The 12,914-nt window shown below is 45.8% G+C and overlaps 1 protein-coding gene across 1 annotated transcript in view; it reads left to right on the top strand.

Annotated features, from left to right (window-relative positions):
* The window catches only part of SNX29 (sorting nexin 29), a gene marked incomplete at its 3' end in the record, with an annotated part of 1,499,164 nt that overhangs the window by 415,952 nt on the left and 1,070,298 nt on the right, over positions 1-12,914 (top strand). The gene's annotated exons all lie outside the window — the stretch shown is intronic.

The following is a 12,914-nucleotide window of genomic DNA, read 5'->3' as shown; positions in this document are numbered from 1 at the left end:
TCTTCCCAGTCAGATGCGCGTATCCATCACTAGTATATTGGACCTGTGATTCGGGGAGGATGGGAGTGTGGTAGGAACCATCCTGGTTTAGAACAGGGATAATGGGTTATAGGCCTCTGTTAGGCCTTCCTGGTGTACCAAGATGGCCGTCTGGAGGAACTGTACTGGGTGGGGCAGGAAGTGAAGACATGACTGCACCAAGATGGCCATCTGCAGGAACTGTCCCTGTGGGTTGCGTTTGAGTAGGAGTGGTGTGAGGATAATGGAGGGTAGGCGGAGAGTAAGGACCCTCCCCTTTATCTCTCCAGATGCCATTATAGGGCGGGGGCTTACTGGCTTTACGATCTACTTTATGATATACATACATCATGCGATTTCCAACCTTGATCGTCTCTTCAAGCCATCCTTCAGAATGCAAAGCTTTTGTGGTTTTATACCAGGCTGTTGCCACGTTCAACAAGCCCTTATCACACAAAATTCCTTTGTAATCCCTGATTAGTACACGACAGAATTCTGGTTGAAGTCTTTCCATGGGATCTTTTAATTTGCAGACTTTCACAATCTTGGATAAATGTTTAACAGCCTCACTCCCCTCTCTACGCTTTACAATATCATATGCAAACATTCCCTTCTCTGGCTTGCTAATATGCTGACCCATGACTAAAGCGGCTGACGGCCGGAGGAGGGGGCAGTACTGGCAACTAATGGGTTAACTTGATTTTAAACTTTTGGCCTCCTGACAATTTTCAAAACTCCGACCAGGGGTGACCAGAGCTGACCAGAGGTTCCCCTCCTGCAATAGAGGTTGCCCCCCAAATATCACTTAAATACTATAATCAGATAAAAAGTTAATCTAAGTTACCTTTTGGCTCAGTGCCAATAGGGTTCAATGGTCACGTTAATTGCTGTAACCCTTGATGTCCAAAAATTAATTCTATAACTGTAATAGGAACAAAGATATTTACATTTGAACCCCCCCCCCCTTCATTGGCAAGTAGCCCATTTTCTAAATTTTGCAGCCAGACTCCCCCAAGGCTAAGAAACCACAGGCAAAATATTATTCCTCACTAGATATCATTTTGTAGAAAATAACCTCAGAGGATCCTGCCGACTATACCAATGTATGTTTTTTGTGATAAAACAGTGTTTTTATCTACTACTGCTACGCTCTCTGTCAAACAAGGTAGACACAAGTTTATAAATGTCAAAACAATTGAATGTTGTAGAGAATTGTATATACGTATGAATGCTGGAACCTTTAGTTCTACACTGCTTACGCTACTCACACCGCTCCGTGCAGAAATGACCCCTCTCGTTTTCTCACGAGAAGAATGTACCAGCTGCAAGCGGGGGAGTTTACCTGATAACAGCGCAAGTCTCAGAAAGACTACCAGGCACACACAGAAGGGAAGAGGGGTTGAACTGAAAAAACTTAAAATGTAACCCCTTCCTCTCTCTGTCTGTCTCTCTCTCTCTGTTGCCCATGGCAACCTCAAACCTGACTGGATTTATCTGTGCAATCATGTACGTTTAATTTCACAACACACACAGAACAAAACATAACTCCTGTCGTCTCTCTCATGTCATGTGACCTCAACAGCTGAGTTAAACCCTCAGGAGGGTCCTTCAATCAGTAGACCCCCCCCCCCCCAAGTAACTGTCCCGAAGGACGCCCGTTGCAAAGTCAGGCACTCATACAAGTATTCTTTCAATCTGCTGAGATAAAATTCAAACAAGATAACAGACACTGAAGACTTTACTCCTGCCTCCCTTTTTGTTGGGTAACCTCCTGCAGCTGAGCTAAACCCTCAGGGGGTCCTTCAATCAGCCAACCCCCCGAGTAACCCGTCCCGAAGGACGTACGTTGCTAATATCCGTCTTTTTCAAGGGCAGACAGCTCACTTAAATCCCAAGAGCAGGCAGCTCACCTGAGGACACACAAATGCAACCTTCTTTCAGCCTGCAGAGTCCCAATCAGCCAGGGTGGCAGACACTGAACAAACAATATACAGCCAGCAGAAATCTTATGGCAGGTTAATAAAAACAGCCCCAGGCGAGGAATAAAAGATTACCTGCCTCTAAAACGTCCTTGGAAAAGCAGTCAAGATTGGTGACAAGATAAGACAGAGACAAGTCATACAGTGGTAAAGTAAAAGTACCTACCGTACTCTCAGGGGTGCACAAGTCCCTCTTGGTCTGTCTCATTCAGTCCCCAAACCTCCTACGCGGCTTTCCTTCGGAAGAACACCTGGGGCCCCACGTTGGGCGCCAGAATGTAATGATTCGCGAACCTCAATCAGGCTAAAAATAAATTTCCACTGCTGGGTCTAATTTGGTACTTGTAGTGCATGCACGAGGAGATCACACTGACACACGTTGTTCAGGTAAATTATACTTCCTGTTTATTTCTAATGTTCAGCTAGTTAAATAGTTAGTAGGCGGTGTCATATGTTAGTACGTCATAAGCATACTATTAGCATAATACTGATTATTTGCAGCTTTCTGATTAGTCATGTCCATTCTAAGGTAGTTCCCTTCGAGTTTCTGAATGTTATCTTCTCTTGAAGGCCCCGTGCCAAGGCTCCATCTTTCTTCAGGCATTCCATTTTGGTTGAGGGGGGTATCTAGTAACAGCCATTTTGAGTAAGAAAAACAGAAAAAAGATATGTACAGAAAAATAGACATAGAAAAATAGACATTTTGCTTAATTCACAAGTGTTCATTACATTCCTTCACAATACTTTGCATAAACCTGCTACAATACATGTAATTACAAGCAGAAATACACTTGGCACAAGTCTCTGTAATCTTATTAAAGGGAACAGTGCCTCACATATTTACAATTTTTTGCAATTTTAACCTTTTAAGGTTTGAATGCTGTGTACATATTTAAAACTGACTCACCAGTCCTGCCGCAGGAATCTGCTATAAGCAAGAATCCAATCTACACCCATCACGGCGAGCATGGTCTTAGAGACCGTCAAGGACTGGGTACCCTATATAAAAGGGGCCACGGCCTTGGACCTGTAGAGCACCCTGCACGGAGCTCCTTTGGGGTTTGGTATTCCAAGGGTCTGGATCCCAGGGTCCAGCGCCTAAAAAGGACAGCGTTACAGGCAAAACCTTGTATCTGCTTCCGAGGCTCGGATACCATCTTTTTAGTCTATTGATTGTTTCTAGATGGATCCGATAGCTAACCCCTTAAATCCAATAATCTTTGTTTGGGGTATGATATCATATATTCTTTCTTCTTCTTTGAAACATAACAAATATGTGGAGAACCTCTGCACAGCAACCTTCACCTTTTAGACACTAGCGAAAAAACTGAGGTACTTTACTTTAGGGGGTCATCAATCCTGATTGGTTGCCAGTGTCCACCTATAGGTGGCTATATAACCCTTATGTTATGATTTCTGTGTCCTGTGATGTACAAAAAAGAAAGACCTATTTACTGTACTGCACTTATCTGCCTTATCTTGCTGGAGTTCACGGGTGGTAATACTGAAAATCCTGAGGTACACTCCTCTTTGACCATTGGGATGGATGTCACTGTTTGCTTTTAATCTATTTGTGGCTACTGTATTTAAAACCTCCTCCAACATGTAAGTGTAGAACTGCGGGAAGTTGACCAACATTAATACTATATATTGATATGAGATTTGTTTCTTACCTATTTGCGTTTTGTTTGTTTTGTAGAAGTGATCTGTTACCACTACAACAATATACACCCCTGAAGAAAGAAGCAACTTCTGAAACACTTTGGATGTTTCCATGGCAGGGTGGTCATACCATGATCCCCTTGGTGACTCATACAGATTCTAGTTCCTATTATGTTGGTAACTTCTTGGAGTTTTATCCACTAGGCACAATTTATTTGTACATTTTGTATATCCCTTTTTATTCATTGTTAAAAATTACATGATTTTATATTTAGTGTTTGCTAGGCTTTTTTTCGTTTGATACTTATATACACAGGCCATTAAAGTCCCATTAAGGGCGGTTCTTTGCTTTCCAAATATCTACTTATCTGGGATGTAGGTCACATACTCTGATAAATCCACCTGTAATCCCCCAATCTTTTTGGTAAGACACTTGCTACCGCCAGAAGCCTTCATTGTAATGGTTGACTTGTAGGATGCCTACCTGCAAATACCAATAAAGAAAGAGCACCACAATTTTCTAAGATTCGCAATACAAGGGCCATAACCCACCTTGCACTTCCAGTACACCTCCTTGCCGTTCGGCATTTCGTCAGCTCCCAGAATTTTTACCAAAATCCTGGCGGATGCACTGAAGAGTCTAAGGCTAAAAGGCATAGGAGTCGTACCATAATTGGATGACCTCCTTTTCTTTGCCAGCACAAAAGAAACCCTGGCAGACGACCTCCATTCAAGTATCAATTATCTAAAAAGTTTAGGATGGATAATAAACAAACAAAAATCCTACCTAAACCCCAGCCAAAGGTAAATTATCTAGGGTATGTGTTGGCTCGTGATGTCTTATATATCGGCCATAAAGTGGGCACAACTGCACACAAGACCATTACAGAACTTCATCCTAGTGCAGTGGGTTGGGAACCCGTGAACTTAGAGTCATTATCCTCCATACACCCGAAAGGGATAGAGAATGTCCTAGCAGATTACCTGAGCGGAAACATGGTGCAATATACGGAATGGTCCCTATACCAGGCAACCTTTGATTGGATTGTGCAGATCTGGGGGATACCTTTGGTAAACCTGTTCACATCAAAGCACAACAAGAAGATCCTGAGGTTCTTTCCCTCTCCCCAAGGGTCAGGAACATGGGGGTGAATGCCCTGGCACAAGACTGGTCACTCCCGCTATGTTATGCATTTCACCCAAGGATCCTGAACTCCAGGGTCATCCAAAAAATCAAGAAGGAGAAGACCACAGTCATTCTGATCGCCCCCTACTGGCCTCAAAAAGCATGGTTCAGCCATTTAAAGAACATGAGCAGTTGGCCGCACCTCCCTTTACCATGCAAAACAGGACTACTAACTCAGGGGCTAATCCAGCACCCGAACATCAAAAAACTGAAGCTTTTAGCCTGGCTCCTGAAAGGATAATGTTACAGAACAAAACCTATCAGACAAAGGGGTGAATACCATTTTGGCTAGTCGGAAGAATGTCACCCAAGCAATTTAGGAGAAGGTTTGAAAAAAGGTTTTATCTTGGCATTTGAAAGGAAAAAATTTGGGGAAAATAATTATTCTAACCATTTAGACTTTCTGCAAGACGGTGCAGACTGCAAGTTATCACATAGCACCTTAAAAGTCCAGTTCGCAGCACTATCCTCCTTCCTTGATGAAAAACTAGCAGAAGATCCACTCATAAAAATGTTTCCTCCTATTGGTAAGAAAGTCAAAACTGACAAGTTATAGGAAATTTCCCCTCGTGGGATCTGTCCACAGTACTAAAAGGGTTCCGCTCTACTCCTTTCGAACCTCTAGACAATTGCTCAGACAAAAAACACTAACACTAAAAATGGGGGTATTGGTATTGCTGGTGTCAGCCAGAAGAGTCAGCGAGGTTCAGGCACTATCAATCTTGGAACCATACTGTACGATCCTTTTAGACAAAGTAATCCTCTCGCCTCACCCAGCCTTTCTACCGAAAGTCCCCTCAACGTTCCATAGGTCACAGGGCATCACCTTCCCTCCCAGCTAACCTCCATAGCAACAAACCTATTCCAAATTAGACGTCAGAAGAATCCTGATAGCTTATCTGGAAAGGACCAAAGACTGGCGCAAGACTTCCTTGCTCTTTGTTCTATACTCAGGGAAAAATAGAGGTCATCAAGCTGCGAAGAGCTCTATAGCGAGATGGAATAAAATGGGCATTGCACTAGCATACCAGTCCCAAAGACTACGTCCGCCTGAGGGTATCACAACCCACTCTACCAGAGCTTGGACCTCCTCCTTTGCAGTAAAGGAGGGCTACGCTGGAGCAGATCTGCAGGGCAGCAACATGGTCAAGCTTTAAGACTATGAAAGGCACTATCCCATTGACCGCCTGTCCAGCCGAGATCAAACTTTCGATAGGAAAGTTCTCCAGTGGATAGACCCCCCCCAGTAAGTATTCCTTGCTACTTACTCTCAGATGCTGCTCTGGAAGACGACTTGAGAAAAACAGAGTTAGGTACCTGGTAACTCGTTTTCTAGGAAGTCTTCCAGGGCTGCACTCGTTGCCTCCCTAAGAAAAAAAAAAGTGTGTGGGGGGAGGGGGGGGGATTTTTTGGTTTCAGTGAAGAGGCATAATAATCAACTGTTGTTCCTTCAGTACTTTTATATTACTGAGGCAGGCAGGCATTTGCAATCTTTTTATAATGGTGGACATTGTGTTTACTGTTTACAGGTGGGAGGAGCCCTATCTCTCAGATGCTACCCTGGAAGACTTCCTAGAAAAGGAGTTACCAGGTATCTAACTTTTTTCCTTAATATTTCACTGCCAGCATTTATTTTATTTTTTTTTAATTCAACTGTCAGCAGGAAACTGCATAAAGCAAAAGTGAATTGACATTTTCAGGATCACATACGGTATTAGGAAAAACACCTTAATACTGCATGTGATCTGGTTCTGTGAATGGAGCCCTATATCCAAGAATTTGGTGATGAAATGGCAGCATTAGTTGTAACCAGCATGGATTTAGGAAGGATGGTTCTTGCCAGACCAATCTTTTAACATTCTATGAGGAAGTAAGCTGTAATCTGGATAGAACGGTGGACATAGTGTATCTGGATTTTTGCCAAGACATTTGATACAGTACCTCAAATGCTTAACGTGATTGTAAACAATCATCTTGTAAAACAACCCATTAAATTTAAAATAGAAATGAAGGACAAAACATTTGGGTACAGTGTGGCAGAGCGTTGCCCTGCCAGGGTCTAGAAAGCAATTGTGACCCTGAATTCTCAACCAGGCAGGTTGAGGGGCTCCAGGGAGCTCGTGAAATGAAGAGGAAACTGGCTTTTCAGTTTCCTCTGTTTTAAAAAGTCCAGTTTGGGGCCTGGAGATTTCAAAGTGATCTGGTTGGGATGAAATCTCCAATCCTGGGTCCAGCTATTCAGTATAGCCAGAAAACGAATTGGTCAGGTGTGTACTGGGCTTTTAATAATGAAAGCAAAGAAACAAAAAAAGGGTGCACCGACCTAGCGCATTATCCTCAATAGAAGGCTTTATTGAAGTAACATTAAAAAGTGGCTACTCACAGACGTAGATAAAGTAAGTCATATCAAGCTCAATTGCTCAAAAATCCGGGTGTAGTCCATACAATCGTTCATAACTGATGAGATGACGGCTGACGCGTTTCGAGGCCCAGCCTCTTCCTCAGAGCCACTGTGTCATGGCTATCTCCTTGGTTTAAGTAGTGATGTACTGATCCAGTCCCTACCCCTAGGTTGGAGCGTCTCTTCCCCCAGGGGAGTGGCTAAAGCACTACAGCTACACTACAGCATGCAATGCCAAGCCGCCGCAAGCAAAGCCAACAGAATACTGGGATGTATAAAAAGGGGGATTCACTCCAGAAATAAAGAGATTATTCTCCCGCTCTACAAGACTCTGGTCCGGCCACATCTGGAGTATGCTGTCCAGTTCTGGGCACCGGTCCGCAGGAAGGATGTGCTGGAACTGGAGAAAGTCCAGAGGAGGGCAACAAAAATAATTAGGGGAATGGAGGACATCGGCTATGAGGAAAGACTACAAGCACTGAACCTATTCTCTCTGGAGAAGAGACGATTGAGGGGGGATATGATATCAATGTACAAATACTGTACTGGCGACCCTAGCATAAGGAACAAACTATTCAGAGAAAGGGAATACAATAAGACACGTGGCCACTCACTAAAACTTGAGGAAAGGCGGTTTAACCTTAAAGTGCGTAAGGGGTTCTTCACTGTAAGAGCGGTAAGGATGTGGAATTCTCTTCCACAAGCAGTCGTATCAGCGGGGAGCATAGATAGTTTCAAAAAACTATTAGATGTACACCTTAAAGACCACAACATACAGGGGTACACAATGTACGGTTAAAAGCAAACACACACGCATCATGGGTTGAACTGGATGGACTTGTGTCTTTTTTCAACCTCACTAACTATGTAACTATGTAACTATGTAACAGCTCTTCCTCTCATGAACTCATTATTAGTGGTATACAGTGACATAAATCAATCATGCAGATACAAAACAATGCTAAACATATATGCTAAAAATATATGTATACGTATAGTTAAAACCATGTGCATGAAAATAGGATTAAAATAAAATAAAAGTAAAAACCATATGCATAAAAACTACCATGAGCAGATACCAAAGACTGATGGAGTTGCTTGCTGAGTGCATATAGAGACACTGTAGGAGCTCCCTGAACCGACAATGGAGGGCAGCTAATGTGATCACTATTTGATAATAACCCCCATAATTTTCCTTTTTTACCTTTGCCGGTCTGCTGTGGTCTGGGCCATTATCTCACCCACTCCTCTCCATACAATCCCCAAATTGATTCCATCATACAGGAGGGGGAGGGGGGGCGCGGAGAAGATCTGCACCAAACAGGGGGAGTCAAAACGGGGGTGGGGAGCCGATCTATCATTGTGCACCGGTTCCCAGCTCCGTAGAATGCCAATAGAGGGAAGACTCATGCGGAATATGGAGCCGATCGGTCATTGCATGCCGATCACCGGCTCCGTGGAACGCACGCCGCTACATGGCTTGTCGTCACTTCCGCTAACATCACTTCCGCTGACGTCCCTTCCCATAAATAGAGATGCTACGTACAGCGAGGTAGTTCGTCTCCATGGTGACCCTCCCTGGCCCTCCATTGGTCCAACGAGCACCAGCACCGCCCCTACTGCACAGCACCATATCCTAATTAATTACATATGGACGATTCCAGTAATCTTATATTTTAGCCTCAATTGTAGCACTGTCCCTTATTGTAAGACCTCCACCCTTAATTTGGAACCATTTGAAACCACAATGTGTCTCTAATGGACTCGAGAGGATTGTATACAGACATAAGTGTATTTTCTCTATCGCTCATTGACAGACGTAGTCCTCGGTGATACAGCACCTTCGGGTTATGTTGCCTCCACAGGAGTAGGACTAGACAGGAAATGAAAAATGCTCTGGCCACACCCCAGGGGCAGTCCCCGAGGGTATATCCTCTCTCTCTCTGCCACAGCAAATCAGTTTTTTTCTGTCTAGTCAGGAGTAAGGACCTAGATACCTTGCTGGGATCTTCGGTCCTGGCAGGATTTTTTTCTTAGAAAAGAATTTTTTAAGACAGCTTTTTTTCTCCAGTGTTCCTGTGAGATCTTCAAGCAAGAAAGCTGAACTGGGCGACAGGCGGGATGTTGAGATCCAGTGGTCACCCCAGTTCAGCCTACGAGCGCGTGCAGGCCATAGCTCCGCGCTGGGTCGGCCGCGACATAGTCCCACTGGACGGGGACTGACCCTGCGAGTTAAACGTCTCGCTGAAACGCCAAAGACCATGAGTCACGGCGCCCGTATTGGTCGACAGCCCTCCTACCTCGGTGGAGAGGGGTACTGTCAGGAGTTGGCGCCCGCCTGGTTCCGGTATGGTGAGTAGTATGTTCCCCCTTTCCCCCTGACGGGTCTTGTGGTGAACGCGGGCCCCTCTCTGTAATGGTAAGGATGGGTTCCCCTCTATCCTACAACATGTCACAGATCCCCCTAATTGAGTGTGATTTTTGTGTACAAGAAGCCAGGAGGCTTGGTTTGGGAGCTGACAATCTAATTGTAAAAATGTGTAAATCATTGTAGTCAGTGGCAGTACTAGAACTTTACTGTGATAGTATAAGGTATCCTACCTGTCAGTAGCCACAGGGCGATGTCTATACATGTATACTGCATTCCAGATCATTCCTCCAGCTAAGCAGATGCCTCCCGACGGCCACGGACCGCATACGGCCCGCTAGGGTCCGGTACCTCCGACCACGCTGACCACCATGAGGGTGAAGGGTTGTGAGGCCGAGATCCTTCTGCAGACATGAAGATCGCACGAGGCCGCCATTTTGGTGTAGCCTCGTGTCTCCAGCATGGGGGCGGCCATGTTTGAGGTGACTCAAACACCTCATGGAGCCAGGGGGAGGAGCCGGCAGGCGTGTTAAGGGGCGGAGCCGCCTCTTTTACCCAGGAAATAGGGCCAAAGACTTCCTGTCTGTAACAAGACAAGCACTGAGCAAGCTGATGAAAACTTCTGTGCATCAGGGATGAGCCTTGGGGTCTGTCTCTCTCTCTGTGGGGTCCAAAAAGGCAGGTAACACTGAGGGGCGCTGTTGCGACTGGGGGACACAAAAAAAAAAAAAAAAAAAAAAGTTTTTTTTTACTTTGTCATTTTTTGTCGCTGGCAAGTGTCTTGTATAATCATTGACCCTGCCGCATAGGTATCCCCACCTGATCCCCTCAAGGTGGCCGCAGGACCCTTCAGTTCCCCACTTGTTTTTAATGCATTATCGGCAGTTTTGGAGTCTTTGGTATCCCGGGTGGAGGTGGCCTGTCAGGGACGGGGATCAAGAAGCGACCCCCCGCCTACCCCTATTGTTTATCAGATACTTCAGATACGGATTCGGAACTGGTCAATGCAGTTGCAGGTCCCTCTTAGGGGGCTGTTGTCTCAGGTAATATCTCCTCAGCAGTGAGGAGCACGTTTCTGCCTCCGCCATAGCACAAGAGTGGTGGATGCACTAGTTGTGTCCGTCCGGGAAACCTTTAGTCTTGAGGTTACACCGGCAGAGGTAGCTGAAACTGAGATTCCTTTTTTGGTACTTGTTAGCCTACCAAAAGGGCGAAGGATTTTCCTTTACCCAAATGGGGTCGTTTAGAAACGAACCCCTGTTATTTCCAAACGCATGGCTAGGTGCTATCCGTTTGAGGAATTCCTCTTTATAGGATAGACGGTACCACCTGCTGTCTTGCCACAGACTGTTAGGATAAAAAGACCTCGTAACTAACGAGGACCTTCCTTTTCTGCTCATATAGAGTTGTTCGTTCCGCGAGGGCGGGCGATAAGGCGAAACCCTCCAAAGCCCCTTTAGAGGGGTTTCAAAGGGCGCTGGTCGGGTAAACAAAGAGTCCGGCTCAGCCAAGCCTGAAGAATATAGCCTGATGCGCCCCTACCCATCTCTGGGGTGGGATGTCTTCACCGGTTTCTGGAGGACACAGGATCGAGTTTCGATCACTTTTCACTTCCACCGGTGCGATTCTTCCCTTCTAACATTGAACGGTTTCAGGGGTTCTATTCGAACCTATTCACAATGCCCAGGAAAGAGGGCAAGATGCGTCCAAATCTGGACTTGGGAAGAAATAGAGTCCATCCGTACAGTGGTGGCCTCCCTGCATCAAAGAGATTTCCTGGCGTCCATAGACATATAGGATGCCTATCTTTATATCCCTATCATCGCAGGACATCAGCGTTTTTTCGCTTTCCCAAAGATCATCCCTGGTTCCCACCAGGAGACTGAACTATCTGGGCCTAAGGTTGGATACATCCTGGGCAAGAGAGTTTCTCCTTGCTGGGAAACTCCAGAAGGTTCAGTCAACGATTCGGATGTTGCTGTCCGTCAATTGGCTGGGACTGATGGTGGCCTTCTTAGAGGCAGTACCGTATACCCAGTCTCATACCCGAATTCTCCTGAAGGAGATTCTTTTTTAATGGAATCAGAATTCCGATTCCCTGGACAATCGGATCCGGTTGAGCGAGCGGACCAGGAAGTCTCCGATGCTCAACCAGGGGAAGTCATTTCTTCCGATAGTATCCAGATTACCAATAAGGGTATCGGAACTGAGAGCGATCAGATTTTGTCTGATTTACTGGATCGAGCAGCTCTAGAGCAGCCCGATTCGGATCCAATCGCATATGGCCTCTTCATCCAGAGGTTTTTCCCTAGCTGTCCCTTCATTGGGACATCCCGGATGTGGATCTGTTGGCACCTTGGCCTAACAGGAAGGTGCGGAGGTTTGTAGCTCGCGCCACAATCCTCTAGCGGACGCAGCAGAAACGCTGATCGCCCCGTGGGGGCAGTATCAGCTACGGCATGCCTTCCATCCTCTCAAGTTGCTGCGGGAACTTCTTCGCAGGATAGAGGTGGAGGGAATTCCAGTTATTCTGGAAATTCCGGATTGACCTCGTCGAGCCTGGTACGCCGACTTGGCGAGGCTAGTCGCGGACACTCCTTGGAGACTTCCTCTCAGGGAGGATTTGCGGTCTCAGGGACCGATCTTCCATCTTGCTTTACAGTCGCTGGCTTAATGGCCTGGCCATTGAGACCCAGGTACTGAAGGACAAGGGAGTGTCAGCTTCAGTTATTCCTACCTCCAGGTAAAGCAAGGAAAGCGACTTCCAGCACATGGAAGTCTTCTATTGCATGGTGTGAATCTATTGGATTTCCCCCACAGACCTATTCGGTGACCCGAATTTTGGTCTGTCTGCAACAAGGGGTTGAGCAGAAACTATCCTTGAGCACGATCAAGGGTCAGGTTTTCGGCGTTAGCAATCTTCTTTCAAGAAACCTTTGGCTAATCATTCCTTGGTGCGGAATTTCATCCAGGGGGTGCGACATCTGGCTCCGCCAGTGTGCGCACCCTTACCGCCTGGTATCTTAATTTAGTGTGGTCGGTTCTTCAGAAACTTCTCTTTGAAGATATTAGGGAGATTCCCTTGCTTACATTCCCAGAAGGTGGCCTTCTTGGTGGCCATTACTTCTGTACGCAGGGTGTCAGAACTGGCCGCATTAGCCTGTCGTTCCCCATATCTGGTGGTTCATAGGGATAAGGTGGTTCTTCTTCCGAATCCATCCTTCCTTCCTAAAGTGGTTTTCGTAAGACTGACTCACTTTTTGTGATCACGGATAGCCCTTGAAGGGGGTTGCCTGTGTC

This window comes from Pelophylax lessonae (genome assembly GCF_965119305.1).
Source record: "Pelophylax lessonae genome assembly, chromosome: 6".
NCBI lineage: Eukaryota > Metazoa > Chordata > Amphibia > Anura > Ranidae > Pelophylax > Pelophylax lessonae.
Note: the sequence above shows the minus strand (reverse complement) of the source record. Positions and strands in the feature narration are given on the sequence as shown.